General features: G+C 34.3%; 1 long non-coding RNA gene across 2 annotated transcripts in view; it reads right to left on the bottom strand.

Annotated features, from left to right (window-relative positions):
* Positions 1-27950, bottom strand: part of LOC141577438 (uncharacterized) — a 551160-nt gene that overhangs the window by 430844 nt on the left and 92366 nt on the right. For both annotated transcript variants that reach the window (XR_012506315.1, XR_012506314.1), the window contains exon 2: positions 12687-12776. This is a non-coding gene — a long non-coding RNA (uncharacterized LOC141577438). The remainder of the gene's footprint in view (positions 1-12686; positions 12777-27950) is intronic.

The following is a 27950-nucleotide window of genomic DNA, read 5'->3' as shown; positions in this document are numbered from 1 at the left end:
AATTACTGATGGATAATTGACATATATTTTTATTAGTTTCTGGTGTACAACACAGTGATTCAATGTCTATGTACACTGATGTGATCATTATAAGTCAAGTTACTATCTGTCAGCATTTGAAGTTATTACACTATTACTGACTATATTCTCTATTCTTTGTATTACATCCCCACGACTTACTTGTTTTATCACTGTAAGTTTGTGACTCTTAATTCCCTTTACCTACTGTTTTTTTTTATAAGAAGTGTTTAATTTTAAACTTGGGTCATACATGCCCACTGTAAACATTTTAAAAAGTGCTTCCATTTGTATCTTCTGCTACGAAGAGTCTATTCTTTCATTTCTTTATTCTAACTCATTGTCAGTATATTTAAAGTTAATTTTTGTGTATCAATTGAAAAATCTCTATATTCTGTCTTTCCTCTAATTGCATTGATTGGACTTCTATGTAGAATACTCAAGGACTATTAGTAACACATACCCTCATTAGTCTTCCTGAGTTTAATGGTAATTCCTATGTTACTGTACTATGCATGATTCTGGATTATGAATTAACATTATGTTTATAGATCCATTATTTTTTATTTAATTAAAGGCTTTTAAATGATTTTTGAACTTTATCAAATAAATTTTCAAGGAAATCATTATATGAAATTTTTGCTGACCTATTAGTATGAAGAACTGTATTAATATATTTACTAATACTGAATCATGTTTACATTCTTATATTAAATCTGAATTTTTAGCAATAATTTTTACATAAGTATTAATATGAAATTGGTGTTAGTATTCTCTCATTGTGTTAAGTTTATGAAGGCACTATTGTTTTCTGATTTCAAAAAACAATTTAGAAAAATTTAATTACAATGTTTACCTACAAAACTTTCCAAAATACTAGAATTCAATGCTTCTTAGAAGTTTTAATATAATCTCTTCTATTCAAAACTATGCAAATCTGGGGAACGTTGAGCTATTAACCAGAGCATTTTGAACCAAAGTCTGAAATGGAGATTTATTAATGCTGCTCTAAAAATTTAATGGATTTAATGGTATTAGTTGGGTTGCCTTTGCTGCATTTTTAGTTTTTTGAAAATTATTTATCTAATTATCCCTCTAGTCAACATGAAATCATTTCATATAATTAATTTCTTATAAAATTGTCCATTAATCTAGCTTCTCAAAAATTTTGCATAGAATTGACCAAATAATTGACGATAAACTAGAATCTTATTTCTTTCTACTTATTTCAGATGTGCATTTTTGTAAGTGGAATAACTTGGTAGACACTATGTAGACACCACATCTTCTAATTAATGAAAATTTCTATCTAATTCCAGCAATAATTTGACATTCACTCCTGATATGTTTTCATTTGTTTTCAAAAGAATTTTGGTTGAAATTTTGAGAAATGCTTTTTTAAGGGATGTCCGCCAGAGAACTTTAAACCAGTTTTGAAATGGATATTTATTCATTCTGTTATTAAAATATGATGCATACAATCATATTGGCAGTGGTTGCTTTTGTATACTTTAGTCATAACTTCAAATCTTTTAACCATGCTATTCATACATACATTGAAATTGAGATGCTTCAACAGTAATTATTTTCATCTAAAGTTTCAGCTCTGATGTCTATTTTTTCATGCGGTTTTTAAAGTCAAAGTTGTAAAAAATTATGTACTTTTAATATGTATATTCTTGATATTCATTCTAAATAAATCCTTATTTGCATCCTACCTAGAGCATTTTAAAGTCACTCTCTTCAAAACGAAGCAGCGTTTTCATTTGCTTGCATCCTAAGGAGGCAATTTACAGGAAGGAAATAAATTTCAGGAATTGATGTTCTTCTTGAAACTATACATGAGAAATGCCCAGAAATTCATGGTTTGAATATAAATGTCCCAAGTTACATGATCCACTATATTATTTTCCTGAAGATACTAATTATGCATCAATAAATAAGTATTTTTTTTATTTTGCTAAATCAATATTTTGGAATATCTATCCCAAAACAAGACAGGAAAGTAGACTAAGACAAGTATAGGAAGATTTCCATGGTTTTAAAATACATACTTACAATTTTTCATTTTGTTCTTTTAAAGGTTGAGTGATATTTAATGTGACATTTTGGCTTTTTGACAAATTCTTGGCCAAAGATAATAGATTGAACTGAATCTGTACCTCAGATTATAGAACACAGAACAATTAAGAACTGACTAGAGGAGGAATGCCCAGATAAATGTTGGCCCAGAATTCATGTGTCTTTCATTTGCATTACAATGTATCAACTGATATGTTACTTCAGTCTACTCTAGGCATGGTACAATCTCGACATTCTTCAAGTTATCAGTAACCTTCTCTCTGAGAGAGAGGAACTCAGCAAATTCATAAGATAGGTCATTTCAAGCAGAGATGAACTGGTAGGCACTTGCCACAGGTGGTTATAATCCCTTTTGCCCTCTCTTGATAGGAAACAGATTAGCTAGCTTTTAACTTTCTTTCCAGACTCTGTTTTCTAACTGTGAAGAAAACACAATAGACACCTGAATTGTTAACCTGCCCTACAAACAATCCTAGAATTGCTACTTAAGCATTAACTGTATGAAATAAGTATAAAAATAAGGGTTTTACTAAAATGGAGAACATGTATGAATTTGTTTCTCATTTCACTAGGATGTTGATTTCCAAGTAAGTTTCCATTTCAATGGATCCCATTGCCTATCCACTCTTTGGGGAAGGGACTGTTTCCACCTACTTTAGTCAATTATTTAAGAAGCCTCCTTAAATTAGTGATTAAGTTCAACACAAAAATTTTGAAGATTTATAGGTCTATGAAATTTTCAGGACTAGACTGACTTATAAAAAGCATCTTTTAACCTTAAATTCCACTTACACATTCCTGTTTATGTTCTGCTATTTAAGGAGAGTTTGTTAATACATGGAGGTATTCTTGCCTGTCATCTTAGCCAGTATTGACTTTTTTTTTTTGCATAATCACACAGATATATGACCATCCAGTAAGAATCCTAGATATGTTAAGAGTTCTACTGACATCTACTTTCCTGAAGTTCTATGCTATAGAGTGTGGTTAAATCAATTTCTAGGGGAAAAGGGAACTAGTATGAGTTACTGGTTCCTGTCAATAGCACACATATGAACACTCCCTTACACCACACACAAAAATAAACTCAAAATGGGTCAAAGACTTAAACATAAGACAAGAACAATAAACCCCCTAGAAGAAAATATAGGCAAAATATTATCTGACATTCATCTCAAAAATGTTCTCCTACAACAGTCTACTCAAGCAATAGAAATAAAAGCAAGACTAAACAAATGGGACCTGATGAAACTTACAAGCTTCTGCACAGCAAAGGAAACCATAAGTAAAACAAAAAGACAGCCTACAGAATGGGAGAAAATTTTTGCAAATGAAACTTGACTCCAGAATATATAAGCAGTTCATATGACTTTATAAGAAAAAAACAAGCAACCCAATCCAAAAATGGGCAAAAGACCTAAACAAGCAATTCTCCAAGGAAGACATACAAATGATCAATAGGCGCATGAAAAAATGCTCAGTATCACTAATTATCAGAGAAATGCCAATCAAAACTACAATGAGGTGTATAACTGAAAAATTGTGCTCTACACTGGAATTTGACACAACATTGTAAAATGATTATAAATCAATTAAAAATGTTAAAAATAAATAAATAAAATAATTATTAAAAAAACCCCAAAACTACAATGAGGTATCACCTCATACCAGTCAGAATGGCCATCATTCAAAAATCCACAAATGACAAATGCTGGAGAGGCTGTGAAGAAAGGGGAACCCTCCTACACTGCTGGTGGGAATGCAGTTTGGTGCAGCCACTGTGGAAAACAGTATGGATATTCCTCAAAAGACTAGGAATAGACTTACCCTATGACCCAGGAATCCCACTCCTGGGCAAATATCCAGAAGGAACCCTACTTCAAAATGTCACCTGCACCCCAAATGTTCATAGCAGCACTATTTACAATAGCCAAGACATGGAAACAGCCTAAACATCCATCAACAGATGACTGGATAAAGAAGTGGTATGTATATACAATGGAATACTATTCAGCCATAAAAACCAACAACATAACGCCATTTGCAGCAACATGGATGCTCCTGGAGAATGTCATTCTAAGTGAACTAAGACAGAGAGAGAAAGAAAAATACCATATGAGATCTCTCATTTGTAGACTCTAAATCAAACAAAAAAACGTAAATACAAAACAGAAACAGACTCATAGACATAGAATACAAATTTGTGGCTGGCAAAGGGGGCGAGAGGTGGGAAGGGATAGACAGGGATTTCAAAATGTAGAATAGATAAACAAGATTATACTGTATAGCACAGGGAAATATATACAAGTTCTTATAGTAGCTCACAAAGAAAAAAATATGACAAAACATATATGTTCATGTATAACTGAAAAATTGTGCTCTACACTGGAATTTGACACAACATAGTAAAATTATTATAAATCAAAAAAAGTTAAAAAAAAAACTAGCACATATACGGCCCATGTGTTAGCTGCTGATAACTGTGACTGACCAGATGAAACTGCTTTTTCAATCCTGAGGTCAGTGGTCACTCAAACAACCATGAATTAAAGGCAAGTGTCATCCCAGAGTATAAGCTTTAGCTTGCCTGTCTGTAAACTCGACAGTTTCCTGCACTGTTTCACAAATCTTGTTTAATGTTACCTTTCTGAGATTAATGTAATGCTCTGATTTGCAAGTGTTATTCTAATCCCTAGTATAGGACACTTTTTTAAGTACAAGTTAAAATTAAATTTTATTACAGATCCTAATAATAACTCAGAGAAAGCCATTGAAGTATGCAGGTGAACACCTGCAGATATTTACAGTAAGCATATAAAGTAATTTTCTCTGAAATTCTATAGCATGTATCAAACACTCCAACCCAAAACCCAAAACTCCATCTAGTAGCATAATTCAGATTTTGGTTATGAAGTTTGATTCAAATTGTTTAACATCATTTAATGATAACATTTTTCGAAGCCCCTTCAACAGAACATCGCTCTTTAATCCGACACCCTGAAATACTGGCACTTCTTGCAAAGAGTGCAGAATTTTAAAAACCACAAATGTGAGTGGTCTTTAAAAGATATAGTTTAAAAACACTATTAGTGTGAACAGACTGAAGGATAAGAAAGGTTTATAGAAAACTACATCCCACAAAGTGTAAAAACTAACGTGAGAAAGCTTCACTACCAAGGAATTCCATTGTCCTAGTTTTTCTCTCAAGTCAGAGAGAAGGCAGTCAGAAAACTGCCCATCATTGGCCCAGGTTAAGATTAGTTTTAAACTTAAGTATTTTCATTCAGAGACACACCTTTCATTCAGCACCCCAATTCAAGAGTGTGGTTAATTTAAATCTATCCAAGTGTGGGGTTTTAAAAGGTGATAGTATTGGAAATGCACATACTTTCAGGTACTTCTGGCATAAGAATACCATACATTTGGCAATATGCTAGTTCACCTTTAAGCTTGAACACTGGACACTTTTCACAGCAGCCGATTTTTACTTTTTAACATCATACTAAGGAGTAAAGAACAGGCTTAAAGTTGTACTGAGCTATTTGAATTGCTTACCAGAATTCTGACAGGATGCGTAATACCATTATACTGTTTTACAATCAGATAATAAATGAAAAGTGATCCTTGAAATTGATTTTCTAGAACATATTCTCTGTATGTGCTGTCAATCCTCATTAAGTGAGCAATTTTTATAATACACTGGTGACATGACAAAAATAATACTGCACACCTGCTGAGGAAAACTTCCTTTCATCTTGAGAAAAATACAAATACATATAAATCCAAGATGGAAGGTAAGAAATGACAGCAAAAGTGAAGAGACAAGAATAGTGTGGATGGGCAAACTACAATTTAATAATAGTATGCTCTAATACCTTACACACCACATTGCAAACATGAAGACAAGAAATAAAATGTCTTCATTTCAATATGAGATGACGAAGTTACAGACAACAACCAGCCTTATAGAAAACAGCAACTTTAATCTTTAAGCAGAAGTCATAATAGCTCTTGGAAATTCCTTTGATTTTTTTTTAAATGTTCAGTGAAAAATTGACTACTAACAGAGACACACTGGGCTAAAAGCTTGCTAAATTGTTAATTTCCACACATTAGGGGGAAAAATTAAGGATTTCTTTTTCTTTTTAAATTTTCCTGAGAAATATTTTGGTTCTCAAGAAGTATTGGTATTTTATTACCCAACATATTATTCTGTCAATTTATTTTATGAATTGCTCATTTACTTTGCATATTTGTAGACTGTTTTTGCATCCAGGTGTTGGTATTTCCTTTTCTTTTGGACATATTTTACAGCTGGCCTGCAGTATTTTGTTATAGCAGCCTGGGCTGATGAATACAGTATGCATTTTTAATAAAAAAAATTACAGTAATAGAAAGCACTATTTATACTCCTGAATTTACTGCAAGGAATATTTTTCTGGGCCTCATAAAAATTATTTCTTAACTAACAATTCTAGATCTGAAGATATTCTATAGTTTGAAAGAGTCTATGGGAACAAATTTTAATTGCCAACTTGTATAGCAACCAATTTAAGAAAAAATGTATATATATACATATATATATGTATAAATGCTGATCAAGGTTTAAATTCTTTGTCTCCACTTGGATGCCAAGTAGGATAAAAAAAATACATGTATGTGTGTTCAAGTGTGTGTGAAGGTTTAAGAGCATGCGTGGAAGGATGTGTGTGTGTGCATGTGTGTGTGTGCATATGTATATTCACTATAAATTTTAGTTCCATACAACTCATCAGTTCTTATAGACTTTAATTTGCTTGGTTATTAATGCATTTACTCCAATGCTGTTTTTTACAGGGTTTTGTTTTTGGGTTTTTTTTTTTTTTTTTGCTACTTTTCTTGTGAAACACTCCTGGTGATTTTAAATGCTGTTATAATCTCTGCTTCATACAACTACTGCAAAACTGAATATATCAAATGAGAAAAGGAAAAAATAGGTCAATATATCTATATAAGTGGTCAAATAAAATAACTGAGATTATGCTTACTTCTTCATCAATCTAAACCTATCAATTATGTACCTAGCATTGTTCTTACTACTCTAAAAGATAACACAATTATAAAGCATAACTGATACAGCCAAAGGTCTTACAATTTAACTGAAAACAAACAAGGATACATAGTAGTTCAATTATGAACTGCAGTCTAACAAAAATTTTAACAGTAACTCAGGGAACGGGGAGTTACCAGACTCCTGGACTACAATCATTGGTAAATGGTTATACGAGAGTTTTGAAACTTTGATATTTGGGGAGAAGAAACGCTAATATATTTACACTTTGTAACCTCCAATACCCTTTAGAGAAGGTGTGATAATTACACGTTTAACAAGCACACACCAACACAAGGAGCAGAGGAAGAATCCTGCCGTGTTAGGCTTGCTTTCTGTAGCTCCTGCATCAATTACAGTGTTTTTAATAACAAATTTCAAAATGCTTTGTTTAATCTCAAGTATTGCATTCATTTGAACATGTCCTGAGCCAAAACCAATATAAAATATTAATTTATTCTAACAATGGATAGATGTTGAGTTATTTATTGCTCATGTTTCTATTTTTATAGAATACTTTTTCCATAGTTTACAGATTAGGTGTTATGGAACCATTGAGTCAAACTTTTTTTACATAGGATTTTGCCATTTCATTATCTAAGAACAAGAAAATTGCATTTAATGTATCAATGAAATATATTAAATCATATTAGAAATTATTAATAAGTGATCAAATAACAGCCACTGTTTAGTGACCATAACAAAATGGTCACTATATCTCTCATTCATTTTATACCTCGGTCATTTTGCTAGGCATTACAATACTATATCCTATTTTTTCCTTACACAAGCTTCAAATTTGAAACTATTATACACAATGGAAAATAGGGAAACAGTTTCAAAGTATGTAAACAATTTGACCTATTAATATGGAAGCATGGTTTGTATTCCATTCTCCAACTCCGCAGCCTGCAATGCAGCAGAGCAAAAGTAACACAATCAGGTTAAAGTTTCATGTTTAAAAAAAAAAAAAACTCTTAAATGTTAGCATTCCCAGGGTAATGTCCTAGATCCATCTCTTTTTTGCTGTCTTTTGGGAAAAGTATACAAACATTTTCTTCACCACTTCAATTACCTTATATGTATTCAACCCTGAATCTTCATCTGTTATTCAGAACCATAAAGCCAACTGATTTTTCAACTGGGAATAATCTATTAATTGATATTTCCATCACTTAACTTCTGTTCTCCTAAACCTACTCATTCAGCATTAATACACCATTCAACAATTCTACTGCCCACCCATTTACCCAAGGAGGAAATCATGATATCAACATTGACTTCTCTGTCTATCACCATTTAGTTAATTCTAACTCCCACTTATTGCATTAATCTTTCTCATCCTCTTTATGACAAGAGCAACTATTCTAGTTATGGTCATTAACACTTGTGGACTGAATGATAACAGCTCAATGTTAAGTCTGCCTACTATGAAGCCACAATGGATTCAGAATGACCTTCCTCAAACAAAAATCACATCAAGTTATCTCCTGTTTTAAATGCTTTCAAAAGCTCTCCTTGTCATTAAATAAATGTTTAGTTCCTTACAAGATTTGCAATATTCTTTGTAATCTAGTTTCTGCTTTCAATTTACTTCTTGTCCTGACTTAAATTACATGCTCCAACTGTCTTTCACTACTTTTATAACTGGAATATGGCATGTTCTTTCTCTGTATTCTTTGACATATGACAACTTCCCTACCAGTGCAAGACCTTCTTGTCCTTTATTTATTGTATTGCTTTTCTATTTCTACTGCAAAAAAAAAAATTGTCTATAACCTAGTGGTTTAAATGATACAAACTTTTTGATTTATGGCTCTGCATGGCAGAAGTCTGAAAAGGGTCTATTAGGGTTACACTCATGCTGTCGGCAGGGCTACACCGCTGTTGAAGGCTGCGGGACAGAATCCATTTCCCTGCCTCCTTGGAGCTTCCTGGGACTGCCTGCAGTCCTGAGCTTGTCACACTATCATCAAAGCAGAAATGGCTGCTCCAGCCTTTTTCACATCACTTCATTCCGACACTGAATCACCTGATTCCCTCTTTTACTTCTTAGAGCCTTTGTAATGAGCTAGGCCCACCCAATAGTCCAGGCTAAACTTTCAGTTTCAAATTGCTTAATCGTATCTGAAAACTCCCTTTTCCATGTAAGATGACATGAACATAGAGTCCCAGGATTAGGGTGAGACATCTTTAGGGACCCATTATCTTGCCTACCACACTTATTCTTAAGTTTTCAGATTCAAGGTAAATTCTTCCCCAAAGCTCCTTATCACAGTTACATGCTGCTCCTATGCATTAGCATTCATTCTTAGTTGTGCTTATTATGCAAGAGTGAACAAGACAATCACTGACCTCACACAGTTTATAATCTAGTAAATGATAAAGAAAATTAAACACGTGTGGACATGAGGGCAGGAAACTGGCTCACAACTGTATTCCTGGTGACCATTACAATTATGCCATCTAGTCAATATTTAAATACTTTGCATGAATGAGCAAAGAAATAAGTAGAAAATATATTTAATGCATTTCACAAAGCATCTTCTAATCATTAAATTCATATTTCTCCGTAAAGATATTTTTAACCAATATCTCGTCCAGCTTTAAAGTCTTATTTTGTCCACTCTGGTTTCATTCTTTTTCTCAAGAAAAGGTATACATTACCCAAAATACTGATGACTTTGTCTGTCTGCCTCATACAAAATATTTAATCAGGCAAAAATAATCATCTCGCATAATTTTTCTATACATTTGTATAATCTTTCTACAGAATTGCAGTGAATATTCTTAAAATGGAATTAAGAAAAACATCCCTTTCACAGTAACATAAAAAAAAACCCCACTAGGTACACATTTAACAAAGGAAGTAAAAACTTTTATAATTTGAAAAAGTCCAAAATATTGACAGAAATTAAGCCACATATAAATAACTGGGAAACCATTCTGTGCTCATGATTGAAACACTTAACCTTGTTAAAATGGCAATTCTTCCCAAACTTAGCTACAGGTTTAACACATTCCTCATTACAATGTCAGCTGACTTTATCATAGAAGTGGATGAGCTGATTCTAAAATTCATGTCAAATTATAAGGGACCCAGAATATCCAAAACAATCTTGAAAAACAAAACACAGTGTATGACTTCACACATCCTCATTTCAAAGCTTACTACAAAGCAATGGTAATCAAAAAAGTGTGCTGTCATAGAAACATAGATAAAAATCAATGAAATAGAACTGAAAATCCAAAACACTAACAAACATATGGCCAAATAATTTTCTACAACATGCCAAGACCATCCAAAGAGAAAAGAAGTTTCTTTTCAACAAATGATGTTGGGACAGATAAATAGCTGCTTGCAAAAAATCAAATCGTTCCCTTACCTTACACCTGGGGTAAAAATTAAGTCAAAATTGACCACAGACTTAAACGTAGAAGCTAAAGCTATAAAACCCTTAAAAGAAAACATAATGGCAAATCTCTTTTACCTTAGATTTGGCAAAGGATTCTTAAAAATGACACAAAAACATGGACAGTAACAACAAAAAATTGGATCAATATTAAAAAGTAACTGCTTCAAAGATACAATCAAGAAAGTGAAAAGTAAAAACAGAATAGGAAACATATTTGCAAGTCATACATCTGATAAGGGACTTGTATTTAGAATATATAAAGAACTTTTACAAATCAATAATAAAAACACAAACAACCCAATTGAAAGAAGAGCAAAAGATATGAGTAGATATTTCTTCCATGAAGAATACAAATGGCCAGTAAGCACATGAAAAGATGTTTGACATCCTCAGTCATCATGGAAGTACAAACCCAGAACACAATGAGATACTACTTTCTACCCATTAGGATGGTTAGAGTCTTATAGGAAAATAACAATAAGCACTGGTGAGAAAGCAGAGAAACTGGAATATTGATTTGCTGCTGGTGGGAATGTACAATATTCCAGCCACTTTGAAAAACTCTCTAGTAGTTTTTTTAATGATTAAAGGTGGAGTTTCCATATGACCCACTAATTCTACTTCTATGTATATACCCAAGAGAAATGAATACTTTTGTCCACACAAAAACTTGTACATGAATATTTATAATAGTATTCTACATATAACCAAAAAAGTGGAAACAGTTCATATACCCATCAATGGCAGAATGAATCAACAACTTATGGCATGCCCATACAACAGAATATTCAGACATTAAAGCAGTGAAGTACTGATACATTCAAGATGTATCTTGAGAACATGTGGTAAGTTAAAGTAGTTAAGTCAAAAAATACCACCTTTTATATGATTGCATTCACATAAAATGACTAAAACAGAAAAATGTATAGATAGTGAAAGACAGGTAATTGTTTAGGGATGGATGTAGAAGTTGAAGGGATAAAAGGCTAGTCACAAGGTACGGCATTTCTTTTTGAGGAGATGAAAATGTTTTCTAATTGACTGTATGTAGGTATTTGCACATACCTATGAATATACTAAAAAAAATTGAATTGCAAGCTTCAAATGTGTGAATTGTACGGTATGTGGATTATATCTCAAAAAAAGACTTAAAAGTCAAGTAATACATAATTCATTGAAAAAAATATTTAACATTGTATTTCTCAAATGCTAACTAAAGAAGAAAAAATCATGCCAGCACCACTATTAAAGGTAAATACATTCTAAAATACTTAGAGGTGTTTCTTAACTTGCTCAATGCCTGTGACATCAGTAGCATGTTAAAATCAAAAACAAATGGAGACCAGTCTTAAAAAAAAATTCCTGGAGCAGATAAAACCACTTTAGTCATAGAAGCAAAGCTTAATTTAGCTTCTTTTGCAAGATTAACTTGACCTGGGTCACTTTCTGTTTGTGCATTTAGAAATCATAAGCAAAACTTAAAACTGTTTTCTAGAAGTGATATAACTACTAACCAATTTCATATCATTTAAGAAAGTCCTAATATTATAACCAATCACTGTGAAAGAACAGTCATGCCTCCTCATAAGCTGCTTTATAATCATATACCTCTGAGCCTCACTGCATGTTGTTTCGAGCACGCCTGGTTCACAAACCATCTTTTTGCACAATAGACCTTATTAATTGCTACTTCTTGGTGATTCACTGGTTTTACTCCTGTTATTTCTGAACTTTCAAAAGTTCAAATACAGCATTCCTCAGTAACAGTCAAAGCTCCTGAAAGCGTTCATGCAGATACTCTAACATCAACTCCCTTTCCTCTTTCACCAAATGACGTGCACCTGCACCAGGCTGAGACAGGTGAGCAGATTCCAATTTGCAGCTTTTATCTTTGTTCCTCTAATACTTTCTTTTATTCCTTTTTGACTTAACATTATCACCTTGCTATAGAAATGTTATTCCAGTTTCTACACAAATATCATAAATAGCTGGAGAGAGGAAACATAATGCAAACTTTATTTCAAATGAACCGAATAAAGTTCTGCCCCAATTAGAGGAAAGAAAAAAAACATGGAACTTACCTGTCCCAGGATGGTTTCTTTGAGCAGTAGACTCTGAAGCAGAAAGAAGAGAGGAGGAAGTTTGTTAAGAAGGTCTCCTGGGGTCAGTGGCTGTGGATGAGGAACAAGAGGGGCGAATCAGTCAGAGGAAGAAGTCAAGCTTCAAGGCAATTTCAGCAGAATCATTCTGCCATCTCTGCAGGCAGTACTGAGAGGAGATGACCCAGCAGAGCTGCGCCAAGATGGGATGAGAAAGCAGGTTATTTCCACTCATGCGCTGAGCAATCACTGGGTGAAGACCAATCAGGGATGGGGTCATCACCTTTGTGATCATAAGGTAGGACAGCTGAGTGCTGGATGCAGGCAGTAGCTTCATCAGCTGGGCTAACAACATATTTATTTCTGAAGAGGGATTAATGGATTGCACCTCAAGACCAAGACACTGCTAAAAGAAATGTTACCTTAAATACATATGGTATTGCCTTAAATAAATAAACCTTAAGGAATATGGTAATTCATACCTAATGAGCTGATTCTAAATGAAATATAACAAGGATATAATAACTTCAGGTGTTTCTTGTGAAAATATATCTGTTAAACCTATTGTCCATTTGAAGGTAAAGTTATTTTTACTCTGGCTGCTTTCCATATGTTATCTTCTGATTTTTTTAGTAATTTAAAATGATTTTCCTAGGCATGGTTTTCTTGGTATTCATCCTATTTGGGGTTGTAGGTACTAGTGAATCCTGGATAACTTTCTTCCCTTTGCCCTGACTCACTCCACTCTGTCTTCTCTCCCAATACTTCAGTTAGGATAACTGACACTTTCATTTGGGTCTCAAATGTTTCTTATGCTCTTTTTTCAATCCATTCATTTTCCCTTCAGATTGTACTGACCTTTTATTATAATTTACTGATTCTTTTCGCTCATTCACTCTGCTGTTAAAACCATTTACTGAGTTAGTAATTACTCTATTTTATTTCCTTATTTTTTGATTATCCAAATTATTATTTCCTCTGCTTGAATTCTCCTATGAAAGTTTCATCTTGTTAGGTATAATTAGTTACAGCTGTCTTAACGTTTTTAACTCCAAAGTCTTAATCATATGTGGATGGTATGTTGAATTTTTTGTGTTGGTTTTAAATAATTTAGTACTGTATTTAGATGTGTCTGGTAGTTTTAGATGTAATGGTAGTCACTGTATAAGAAAAAAAAAGTTAGACATGTAGCTTTTATCTTCCTCTAGAAAGGACTTCATTTTCATCTGACAATTGTAATATGTGTACTCGAGTCTGGGATTCAGACTTTATAGGTCTGAATGTTTTGTTCTTTGTTTTTCTTGTTTTTGAATTACATAGCTTTTTAGGGAACTCAACAACAAACCTGGAATATTTACTAGTTACCCATCTAGGCATGCCCTGTACTCTATCTTTTAAAACTCAAATACTGTAAGACAAAAAAGATTCTGCTTAGTTTTCAGGACTCTTAGCTTCATGTTTATGTTTGCCTTCCTGTCTCTTGGTCCCTGCAAATAAAAAGAGAAAAAAAAAAGAAAAGAAAAAGAAAATGCCTTGAGGTAAGAGGTATAGAATATTGAGCTACCTTCTTTGTTGTTCTCTTTTCTCTTCTTCCGAACCTGGACCCCTCAGCTTTATCTTTTCTCTGAAGCCCTGAATTTCAAGGTTGTGTTCTAGCCCTATGATACCACTAAAGCCCTAGGCTTCTCCTTTCTTCTTGGCCTGTCTGCTCTCTGTTGCTTAAAGATAAGCAAATTTGCCGAGGCGAGGAGGATGATAGTCCATGTTTGGTGCAACTTAATGAAACTCCCATTCAAGGAAATCAATGTTCACTTTTGAGCTTCCCATGAGACTAGAATGAGGCTTTGTGATCTATCCTGGGCTTTCAAGTAGGAATGAGGAAAGCAAAAAGGCAGAGAATACTGAAAAAATTGGAGTCATAGCAACAGGCAGGCTACAGGACAACATTATGCCCATCCAGTTTGGTTGGCAGTGCTGTCACAATTCGAACAGAGATGAAATGTCTAGTGTCCCTAATGTGGAGGCAGCTGAATCCAGTGCTCAGAGATCTGAGCAGTGATGTCCTTGTGAGGGTAAATCCATGGCATGTTCTGCTCATGGTTCTGATTTTGAGTTGCCTTTAAACTACTCTCAACATTTTCAGCAATTTAGTGAGATATCCAGTAAACTCTCAATAAATTATTTTCTGCTGTTTGTGCAGAATGAATTATATTGCATTCAACCAATTTATACTTTTTTCTTTCTTTTTTATTTTTTTTTGGTGGGAGTAGGTAATTAGCTTTGTTTATTTATTTATCCTTGGAGGAGGGGAGTAGGTAATTAGCTTTGTTTATTTATTTATCCTTGGAGGAGGTTTTGGGGATTGAACCCAGGACCTCGTGCATGCCAAGCAGGCGCTCTACCACTTGAGCCACTTGAGCTATACCCGCCCCCTCATACTCTCACCAACAATGTACGATGGTTTCCTCCCAGCACACTTCTCAGTCTTCTAGGTTGCTGCCCAGTGGATAGGTGGAAAACTACAATTCATTATTATTTTAATTTTTGTTTAATTAAATTGTGAGTAAACTCAATTGTATCTTTATAGTTTTTTTTAAACCAGACATGATTTATCGATTGCTTGCTATGTTCAACTGGTTTGTAAGAGTTTTACATTAATCTTCCCATTTAACATGCATCATCTTTATTGTATAATTGAGGAAACAAACGTTTAGAAATACAAAGTGACTTGTTCAATACATTACAGCAAATGAGTGTGAAGCTGAGATTTTAAGCCAAGTAGCCTGACTGCAGAGCTCATATGATTAAGTACCCTGCTTCAGTGGTTCCCTTTAATATAAATATGTATTTGCTCACTTTATTGATTTATAATTATCATATTTTTATAATAAGAAAACAAGTCTAATCTTATTTTATAATTATAATGGAGACAATAAAATAATTATTATAGAACCTTTTATATATGAAAGGTGCATAATATCATCTAATAAAAAAAGTTAAAATTTATTAGAAAACTAGAAGAACATATATAGATAGGTTTGGTGTAATATTTGAGGTGTCCCAAACTGGTAAAACCTGTAAAATAAATACATAACTCCAGAAAACCTATCTTTTCTAAGCAAATTTTTCTTCACATATATATATATATAGAAAACATATATGTGTGCATATATATATAGAGACACATATATATTTTTATGTATGTGTGTGTGTGTGTGTGTGTGTGCATTCTGGCAGACCTTTTGATTTACCAAAATAATAAAGAGTCCTATATCATACAAATAGCAAGGAATGGTTTCAAAAACACTAACACAAAACAAAACAAAACAAACATAGCCTAAAAGTTATTTCTTGTGAACTGGTCTTGAAGGGAATTATCTACTTTGCTAGACAAACAAATTGTAATAGGAATGTGTTAGTCAATAAATCAAGACTCTGGAATCCTCTGTGAAGGAATCAAAAGTGACATCAGTAACATTTGGTTAACTAGACCCACATGATGAAATTCAATATCATTAATTTCTCTAAAGATATCTCCACTCCCGAATGAATTACTAATGAATGCTATGCACGTTTACATTTTTATCTATGCCCTAAAGCCATTTTGAGGTTATGGTGAGGCAATGAAATTCTTAATTTATTTCCCCAACATAGTTGGGCCATTGTTAAAACTGCTATAATATCCAGAATAAAATCTGTTTTATTATCCTTTCCATGTTATTTTTCTTTCTTTGAACATTTCTGACACTCACAACCAAAGCTTTATATTATGACAAGCACCAAAGCTATATCATGTTTTAAAATTGATTACTTTTAGAAAAATGTGATCATTCTTATTGGCATGACCTCTTTTTTTCCTTGGACTGCTCCATTCATAGCCCCCATATCTGAGAAAGAAAAATAATCTGCTGACCAGCACCATACTAACTCCTTTTCTCAATTCATACATTAAATGTACTTCTCTTTTGTCTAGAATTCTACTAGCTTTTTAGTCTTGGGTTTTAATAAAAAGAGAAAGTGTGAGGAAACATGACTTGGGTACACTGCTGAATGGAGAGGGAAATACATGTTTTCTATTTCTCTTGAGAATAATAAGTTCTTGTCTTCCTAGGAAAAGACTGATCACTTTTGGCCATAGCAGTAAGTAAGCATAGCATAAGCAGTAAGAAAAGACTGATCACTTTTGGCCATCTGAGTCAGTTTTAAGGCCATCATATTTGATCCATGACAACTTCCTTCAGCAGCATACTTCATAGAACCAGTCAAGCAGCAACAGCCTTTTCCCACCCTCTAGACTTGTAAACGTCAGCCAATCAGAAAGATCACTTAATAACACGCTTGCATGGCTGAAGTTCAACCAATCCCTAAACATTACCACTTCTCAAAGTCGGCCAATCCTTCAGAGTCCTGCTTCTTTAAACTCTGTATAAGATTAGCTCTTTGCTTTTCCTCTCTTCTTAGGAAAAGACTGATTGCTAACACAATACAGCTTTTCTTTCAGGCAATAAATTATGATTGCTTCTCTCTATACCCTTCAATGAAAATATAAGTAAATACCCTCTACTTTTAATGTCATGAAAAGGTTATAAGTTCTTTGAAGAAATCCACTCCTATGTCTTTATTTCTTTCTACTTCATTGAGCCTAATTTACTGTTCACTGAGGACTCTCAGTAAATTAAATTACTGAAAAATATCTGAGTCACAAGGTATTTTAGGTGTTAAAAATCCAGTGGTGTCCAAACCTTAGAATTTAGCAGTAGAAGCCTCCTTAAAACAAAATTTCACACTGAATCTAACTTGTAACCAAAAAAGAAGCAGAACATCTCTGGGTGAAGTTATGGAAGAGGAAGCCAGCCCTCTCCTATTTGTGCTACTATTCACTTCACTGCTCTTGGGGCTCTAAGGTGCTTCTAAGTCATCAGTAAGACTTTGCTAGATAGCATTTAAACCACTGATGTGTTTCTATTCTCCCATTAAAGATGAGGAAAGTGAGGCCCCAAGGACTTCCTCAGAACCAGATTAAACACAAACAAAAAACTTTTTCTCTTATGATTTCCTTGTGAGGCAATTCTTTTGCTGATGGTCTTCTTCTAAAATATATTACTGTTTTCACAGAGAAAAAAATGTGACAATGAATATATATATGCCCATGTGTAACTGAAAAATTGTGCTCTACACTGGAATTTGACACAACATTGTAAAATGATTTTAACTCAATAAAAAAAGTTAAAAAATGCATATAAAAATAAATTACTGTTTTCATTCACATGGATTCATTAATGTATATGAAGTTAGTTATATTTTGCATTAATGTTATCATTAAGCACTACAGTACAAAGTTACAGTAATCAAAAAAGTATGGTACTGGCATAAAAATAGACATATAGATCAATGGAATAGAATAAAGGATAGAGAAATACACCCATGCATACATGGTCAACTAACATATAACAAGGGAGCCAAGAACACACTATGAAGAAAAGATAGTTTCTTTCATAAATAGGGGTGAGAAAATTGGATATTCACATGAAAAAGAATGAAACTAGACCTCTACCTTATAGCACTCACAAAAATTACCCGTAAATGGGTTACAGATTTAAATATAAGACCTGAAACAATAAAACTCCTAGAAGAAAAGTTGCTTAATGGTGACCTTGGTAATAATGACTTTTAGGTTATGGTACCTAAAGCATAAGCAACAAAATAAAAAATAAATAAGCGGCACTACAGCACACAAATAAGCTTCGGCACAGCAAAAGAAACAATCAACAAAATGAAAAAGCAGCCTATGGAATTGGAGAAAACACTTGCAAGCCACATATCTGATAGGTAGTTAATATCCAAAATAAACAACTCATACAACTCAACAGCAAAGAAACCCAACTAATACAATTAAAAATGTGCAAGAGATCAGAAAAGGTATTTTTCCAAAGAAGACATACAAATGGCCAACAGGTACATGAAAAGGTGCTCAACATCACTAATCACTGGGGAAATGTGAATCAGAATCACAATGAAATATTGTATCACACCTGTCAGAATGGCTATCATCAAAAAGATCATAAGTAACAACTGTCAGCAAAGATGCTGAGTAAAGGGAACCCTTGTTCACTATTGGTGAGAATGTTAACTTTTACAGCCACTATGGAAAACAGTATGGAGTTTCCTCCAAAAATTAAAAATAAAACTACCATATGATCCAGCAATTTCACTTCTGGGCAGCTGTCTGAAATAAATAACATCTCTATCTCAAAGAGGTGTCTGCACCCCCATGTTCACTGCAGCATCATTTACAATAGCCAAGACATAAAGACAACCTAAGTGTCCACTGATGGATGAACATATATATTAATACACACATATATAATGCACATTTTCCAGCCATTTTTTCAGGAAATCCTACCACCTGTGACACCATGAATACACCTTGGGAGTATTATGCTAAGTCAGAGAAAAATAAATATTGTTATGACCTCACATATACATGGAATGTTAAAAAAATGAACTCAAAGTAACAGGGAACAGATTGGTGGTTTCCAGAGGCAGGGGGAGTGGGCTGAGGCAAATGAGTGGAGGTGGTTAAAAAGTACAAACTTCCAGTTACAAGATAAATTCTGGGGATGTAATGTACATCATGGTGACTATAGTTAACAATCTGTATTATATATTTGCAAGTTGGTAAGAGAATGAATCTTAAATGTTCTTATCACAAGAAAAAAATTTCTAACGATGTGAGGTGACAGATGTTAATTTTAATCTTACTGTGGTCATCATTTCACCCACATATATACATATATCATTATGCTGTACACTTTAAACTTATACAATGTTACATGTCAATTATGTATCAGTAAAACTGGAAAAATGTAATAATATTCTAGAATATTTACTGAGTTCCTCTATTTACTCACATATTTTAATAAACATCTTGTAAATTTTAAAGTCTTCATTCATATTATCTAAGATTAAAGTTTATAATAATTATATATAACATTTCTCTGCTGTGTCTTACTCTATTGGGAAAAAATCACAGTGTTAATAACAATGGAAGTTTAATCAATTTCATTTATGGTATGAGAAGTGTTATCATAGACTATGTTATATATATTATCATTATTTTGTAAAAAGAATGTTTATTTTTCTCAGAAAGTTTCATTAAGTGATTAAATAAATGAACAAATTCTGATTATTTTATTCAGCAAAAATGTATTGACTACCTCTCGCACACTGGGAAATGTTTATAAGCATATGAAACAGTATCAGTGAACCCAAGTTTTCTGCCTTCATGAAACTTAGATTCTGATGGTGCTCAGAAGAAAAAATGAATAAAATACACAGCATATTAAGAAAGGATATGTTATAGAAACAAGGAAAAACAAAGCAGCATTTTGGAAGTGAAAGCACTGTTTGTAAAGATACAGATTATAATTTAAAATAGAGTGGTGAAGGCAGAGTACAATGAGAAAGTGAAATTTTAGCAAAGTCTTGAGAGGAAGAAATTAAAAGATGGAAGAACTTTCGTAGGCAGAAAACTTGGCCAGTGCAAAGGCCCTAAGGTAGAGTGTGCATGTATTGTTCAGAGAACAGTCAGGAAGCCAGTGTGGCTGGGTAGAGCACATAAAAGGGAGAAATGTAAGGTGTGAATTCATAAAGGTGGGAAGAGGCCAGACCATATACAGCCAGTCCTATATGCAGGCCTGCAACCTGAGTAAAAAGGGGAACTATTGCAGGAAGCAAGGATCTGACCTAGAGTGAGCTGATATGCTGAGAACCAATGCAAGGTACTAAACTAGCCAAGAAGTAAGAGGTAACAGTAGCTTGGACCAAGACAGCAAATAGGGCTTGCTTAGGAGTTGGGTGAAGGGGTCGGGGAGACAGAGAGATGTTAAGGGTTTGATGAAGTTGCCAACAACTAAGGAAGGAATTCTTAGGTGGAGCAGCTTTATGGGGACAATATTTGGGGTTCATCTAGACGTGCTACATTAGAGACACTAAACAGACAAACAAGGGGAGACTATGGTTCAACAAACCTGGCTTGATTTTGGGCTGGAGATAATATAAAAACCTATGAACAATCAATATATAGATGGAACTTTTAATGATCATAACTAAATAAGAGAAAAGGAATATTTACTGAGCCCTGGGGCACTCCAACTTTATGGGGTCTGGGAAATCTAGAACATGCAAAGGAGACTGAGAAGGAGCTACCAACTAGGTCAGAAGAAAATCAGAAGGGTGGGTCCCAGAGGCCACGAGAAGCACCCTCCCCTCCCATAGAGGAAGGGGTGATGAGTGTATCAAATACGGCTAAGATGTCATTTAAGATTATATTGTGGAACTACCCATTAGGTCTAATAACTTGAAGGTCATCGGTAATTTTAACAAAACAGATCTGATGGCTTCGTTACAGAGAGTGGGCGTATAAATGGCTCTTTCAGGGAGTTAAAGGTGATATGAATGAAAAGTATTAATTTGTCAGGCAAGTTTGAGCAATACTGTTAATATTGAACATGTCTATTTTGAATAAGCTTAAACAGACCTTCTAATGAACGAGTGTTGTGCATTTCCCTGGAGTTTACAGTATGCAGTTCTGGCCAAATGTCCTTAATGACAGAGGCCTTTTCACGTCACAAAACATTTGTAGAATTAAAGTCCTACACACTTCGAACCTATAATCTTATACTCACTCATGCCTCTGGATTTGAAGAAAATGGTATTAAAAGAAGGACGGGTAGAGTAAACCAGCTTAAATACTCAGTGGTTTCCAATTATGTTTAATTGGCTACATACTTATATGCTCTTAAATTGGCTTCCCAAGTCATATTTAGTTCATACCAGTTTAATTCCCCTAAACCAATTATACTTATGTCCTTAAATTCCTGAATTTAAATAATACCTCTAGGTATTACTAAGTAAGAGTATTGAAAGCAAAACAGAACCAATGAGATTGAAAGCAATCTCGCTTTCTCAATTGGGAAGACATCAAATCAAATACATGACAGAATGACATTCTAATGATCTCTCCCTGTGACTCCAGAAATCCTTCACAAAATCCCTTAAGATCTGATACTATCAAGGTCATGGACTTTTTTTTTTTCTTCCCTAAATGAAATATATTCAATGTATGACTTCTCATAAAATGTACTAGATTTACAACAGCAATTCTATTATTCCAGGCAGGAATTTGCAATTATGTTTCTAATAGCAACAGCAGCCACTTTCTGATGTTGGCACTGATCTTTGTGCAGTTTGTGTACACGAGGGAGCATTCACCGAGGGTCCTCCTGAGTGTACAGCAGTGCCAGACTACTTTCCAACCACTTGTCCTCATAGAGAATAATCAAACTGTGCTTCAGCGAACTTCTGCAGCAAGGCAGCAACCTGTGCTTCCACATCACAGTTGTTACAAATGGAAGTAAAGGACATGGGTAGGATTTGGCAAGTAGATAAATGTCCCTGATTTCAGGTATATTTTGAGGACCTGGAGGATATTACGCAAATTGAAGAAAATGCAAATTGAAGAAATACAGTCAGAAAATTACTGTATAGCTTGTAATGCCCTAATATCTCCAATAGAGCCCATTTTTTACCAATTTAGGATGACTGAAGGGAAAGCCAGACTCTATTAATAAAAAAATCCAAATTTATTTATTCATGCCTACATATATGTCAGTTCTTTCTACACTTATAAGTCCTTTGGAGGCATATTAAAAAATATATTACCCATATTAAAAAAAATTAACCTATGTAATAATAATAATAGTCTTTTAATGCAGGCATTATTCTCATTTACCATGTAAGGGGATTGAAGAAAAGAGAATATTTAAATTGTGTAATGATCAATGTTGCATCACTGTTTCAGCAGACATTGGTTGCCTATCCTGTAAGTTCCTGTTGCCAAAGTTCTTGCTTAAAATATACAACTCTAACTTTGTCCAGTTATTGGAAGATAAATCTTTCATGGATCCCTCCAGAGACTAAGGGGTTAAATGTTCATTACTCTAGAACAATCTTGGTAATTCTGTTCCTCGGATCAGGCAGCACTGAGACGACATAAGCTAAACTAATGAGATAGAAGGGAGACTCTTGGGAATGTTTATCTTGCCCTTATAAACAACAAAGTTAAAGACAACCTTCCAGGCTTTGTACGTGTTTACATTAGGACATGATGCTGGGAGTAACTGTACCCAAGTAGCAAATAAAAGACAGGTCAAGAGAATTACACAGAAATTGATAAAATCCTTGTATTACTGAGTTATTGTGTCAACTTTCCTTGTAACAGCTTACCTCCAGATTTCTTTTTAAATAGGCATTCTTAATATGTCACCAGGATTCCTTTTACCTGCCAATGGAAACATCTGATGTAGCTAGTAAATGTTGGATGGTCATTTAGTAATTTAAAATTAGTAATTTAAATAAAAATAGTAATTTAAAACTATGACTTGTGATTCAAATTAGTGAGCTCTTGCCATTGCAAAATCTGAAATTATTTAAAAATTTAATATTTATGTCTATTGAAATGAAATGTTCATTGAAAGTAGTCTTTCTGATTTTCAGTTCATATAGTGCTATTATAGAAATTAAGTGCTTAGAAAGAGGGTTCCTATCAACAATTCCAGCCACCTCTATTTAACTTTAAAAATCGATGTCTAAAGGTAATCATTTAAAAATCCACCTCTTCTGTCCCCTGTGTCATTAAATTAGCTAAACTTCTGGTTTATACCCTAATGCATGAAAAATAACAATGGTTTATCAAGGAGAAAATTATTTTCTCTTTTATCTTTATCACTATTAAATGCTAAATGGTATAAATAATACATTATAACATTTCGATGAGAATTAAATAACATTACATGTAGAAAATTACTGGTACACATTAGCTGCCAAAATCACTACTTTTGTTTGTTTGTTTGTTTGTTTTTTTACATATAATTTTCTATGTATATGCTTGTTCTGCAAAAGTATAATCCAAGAAATGCACTTGCAAAATCAGTACTATGATTAAATATATTTGCACTACATGATGTATCATAGGTCTTTTCTTTAGAATTAAATCATATCAACCTATTAAAGCTCTGAGAAGTCCTGGAGTAAATGAATCTGCATTTGTTATCTAGTGCTGCATAGCAAATGCCCTCAAAATGTAGCATCAAAAAAACAGTAAACATGTAAGATCTCCCACAGGTTCTCTGGATCAGGAAGCTGGGAGCAGTGTAACTGGCTGGTTCTGGCTCAGAGTGTTGTGAGGTTGTAGGCAGCATGTTGACTGAAGGCTTGACCGAAGCTGGAGGATCCGATTCAAGGTGGCTTGCTCACTTCCCCAACAATCAGTGCAGATTACAGACAGCAGAACTCAGGGACCAGTCATATGGACCTCTCCACAGAGATGCTTAAGTGTCCTCATGACATGGTAGTTGGATTCCCCCAAAGCATGCAATCTGAGAGAGGGAAGCAAGAAGGAAGCCATGATGCCTTTTACAACCTAGTCTAGGAATTTGCACATTCTTTCTATATCCTCTTCATTAGAAGCCAGTCACTAAGTCCAGCCCATACTGATGGGCTCTACCCCTTAAAGGGAAGGACAGCAAAGGATCATGAACATGCTGTTAAACCATCAAAGGTTATCTCTATAACTTTATTTAATGTAGAGTTTCTAAAAGTCATTTGACCTGGTAACTCTAAAGTAACATGATTCTAAGAATTCCCTTTAAGTCCTCTTGACATAATAGAATTCTATGTGATTTCATTTGAATAAATACATGAGGAAAGCTTGTCATGAGAAAATAGTTAGAATGTTTCTAAAATATTTAAGCAGCTTGATACTTTATTTTTTAAAAAACTTCCTTGAATTATATTTGTTTTTCACTTGTTTCTAATAATTTATAACCACTGAAGATGATGTGAATTGGCAGTCATGATTCCTGAATTATACAAATGGACATAAACAGAGAGATTTGGGAGAGACATGTTCTAAGTGCAACTTGGCATATATTGTTCATCTTTTAAAGTGTGAAATGGTGTTATTAAGGACCCTAACTAGGGCCACTATTCTGAAATCTAATGCTGTTGTGAGGAAGAGTGAAATTATTTGTTTTTATGCAAAAGGGTTCTGTTTTCTCATCTACTGTTTGATTGGTAAAATGGGTATTTAGCAATAAAATACCCTCCCTACTACAAGACCAAGTGACACCCAGAGGAATGGATCCCAAAGAATCCCTTAATCCTGATTGCAGTCTGGGATTTACAAGCAGTGCTATAGAGTCTGCTTGAAGACATCAGATGTCTAGTCTCGCTCCTTATGGTAGGCAAGTACATGGGAACTTAAACAAATGTCCCAGTCATGAAATGCCGAGTTTCGGGCACCTCATATATCTCTCTCTAAAATGTTAAGTATCAACAAAGTCATAGAGTCACTTGACATCCTTTAGGAGATACTTAATATCTGCTAACATCACTAAAATGGAAGATAATAACCAGACAAACAGCAAGACATCATACACAAACATAAGCACACTCAAACACAGGATGCACTCATAGGAACACACAGAAAATGATACATAGATCTCTGCATTCTCTATTTGCAGATGAAACAGGGCATAAGAAAGCCAACTGTTAACATTTAGCTGTTCTTCGATTGCAGCTGCTTTCTTTGTCTATTGTTTTGTTCCTTACACAGGTTTCAGCTGTTCTGTGCCCCATGTAGCCCCATCACCAACAACTGTATCTCTGGGAAATGACAATTTTCCACAAGAGCAATTTTTATACCTAGAAGACAATGAAAATATGAGAAGAATGGTTATTGCTGTTAAAGTATGTCCTCAGGATTACAAACTACATTATGCAGCCATGAACTTCTGTATTAATGTCATTTAACCTTTGGCAATATTAGTCTAGAGAGGATCTTGTGAAGGATGGTACATTAACTTTTAGAAGTGATGGGCTATGATATTCCTGCTGTGATGCTGAATGGCAGAGGCTGAACTTCACAGCCTTCTAAAGGCATCAGATATTTTCCTTCTACAGGGCAAAGCTTACATACATGAGGGCAGAGCTGTGAATTCAGATACTTCAACATGTCCTTTGAAGGGGAAGACATAATGGGGCCATTTTAGAAAGGATTTTATAAAATATAAAATTTCCTAGTTACTCATCATGCTATTTTTAACTCTTTCATCAGTCAATTTATTCCATAAAGTGATACAGGGAGACTGCAGCGTGTTTCTTAAAATAAATATGATTGCCCCTAACTTCTAGACATTTACAAACTATTTAGGGGAAAAAAAAACTAAACAAATAGTTGAAACATGAGATAAAAGCTTTAGTGGCAGCTTGTACAAATTGCTGAGATAATAGAAAAAGTAATTATCTGGCTGAATCAAGGGGTGAAGACAAGCACTGCCCCCCAGGGAGATTCAGGGTCAAGCTGACGGGTGGGGAAAAGAACCAGGCAATGAACTTGGACCTAGAGTCAGATCAAAATGAAATCCTTGCTCATCTATTTTTCTGAATTTTGACCTATTATTTAACCACGTGGAATTTCAGTCATCTCATACTTAGAACACACATTCCAGTTCTTCATTTTCATGTCCCAATAGCAACTGCAATGAATATGGCCAAAATTTAACCTACCATATTTCCTGCCAAAATGTGCACCTCCTTGATGCTTTCCAAACCTGATGAAATGTACCTCTGTTCACCCGTTTCATTAGCCCCCACTTAGACAGACTCATTTAGTGGAAACAGGATGAGCTCTGAAATCTGAGAAATCCTGCATCAAACTCAGGTTCTAGCAGTTTCCAATTCTGTGTTCACGTACAGTTATTAACCGTACGTAGCCTCTATGCTCTCAAGCAGAACATGGTGGTAAAACTTGCCTGAGAAAATAATCATGAGACCTGGCTGCTGGGCATGAAAACAAGCTGCCACACAGTCATTTCTGAAGAAGAAAATGATAGAAATTATTATACTGAAAATTCTATTTTTCCTAGTTTCTCACATACTCCAGCAATTCAGTCAAACTCCAAGGACTGTAAAGTATGCCTCCTAAATATTTCTCTGCAAATCCACTTCTTGCCCCCATAGTCCGTGACTTGGTGCAGACTCTCAGCCTTTCACACCTGAGATAGAGCAGATTTCCAACCAGGCATCTTGATCAGCATTGACCTGCCCTGCAACTCATTCCCCACAAAGTGATTCACATGATTTTTCTGAGACATCGGTCTGATTATATAAGTCTTGCACAGAAATTGCATCTAACAGCCAGTTGTTTTCATGATGAAGTCGATACTTACTAACATAGCAAATACAACCATTCCTACTTTGACGCTCCCTGGTTTTTCCTTTCGTCTCTTAAAGATTTAATTTTTCATTATTACGGCTTACAGTTTGCTATATACTTATATTATCAACCTTATTTATTATACTTCAAGCTTTATGTAGCTTTACTGGGGCATAATTGATATCCAAAATATTGTACATGTTTAATGTATACAATTTGATGTATTCAGACATATGCATATTACAATGCCATCACTATGTACAAATAAACATAGCCATCACCTGCAAAACTTCCTGGCATCAGTTTGACCCCCTCAACTTCTTCAAACCATCTTCTGCCACAGACACACCTCACTGCACCAGCCATAATAATAAATACCTACCACTTACTGATTGCCTCCTCTGTGTCAGAGAGTGTACTAAGGATTTTACCAACATATCACCCTCAAAAGGAGTTTATCACTTAGTGAATACACTACCTTAACTTCACAGACAAAGCCAAAATGCATCAGTTTAGTATGTGACCAGAGTCTACACAGCAAGGAACTGGAGGACGCAGAACTGGACTGTGGGTAATTGACCTCTGGGGCCCTTAGCTGTACATCACTGTAAATACACGGATGTGTGGTTCTTTGAAAGTACTTTTCTTTTTCACATCCATACGATTTTTCAAATGCCCTTCCTGATAAGTCTTTACTGTAGTTCTACTTATGCAAAACTTCACAACTGAGCTCAAACACTTTGTCCTCTGAAAAGCGATGCTTCACTGCCTGGCTGCCATCACATGGAGGTCTATGCAGGTCTCAAGGGCACACTCCGCCATCAGTCTCTGACTGTCCTGAGGGTAGGAGTGCCAACCTTTCATCTCTCTATTAATGGTAAATGTTCTCTAAATGCTTGCTGAGTTAATTTAGGAAATGACTATAAAATCTTAAAGAATCATGTCAATTTATTTATACCACATTCTTC

Source organism: Camelus bactrianus, chromosome 4 (genome assembly GCF_048773025.1).
Source record: "Camelus bactrianus isolate YW-2024 breed Bactrian camel chromosome 4, ASM4877302v1, whole genome shotgun sequence".
In the NCBI taxonomy this organism is placed as follows: domain Eukaryota; kingdom Metazoa; phylum Chordata; class Mammalia; order Artiodactyla; family Camelidae; genus Camelus; species Camelus bactrianus.
This window is presented reverse-complemented; position numbering and strand designations above follow the sequence as displayed.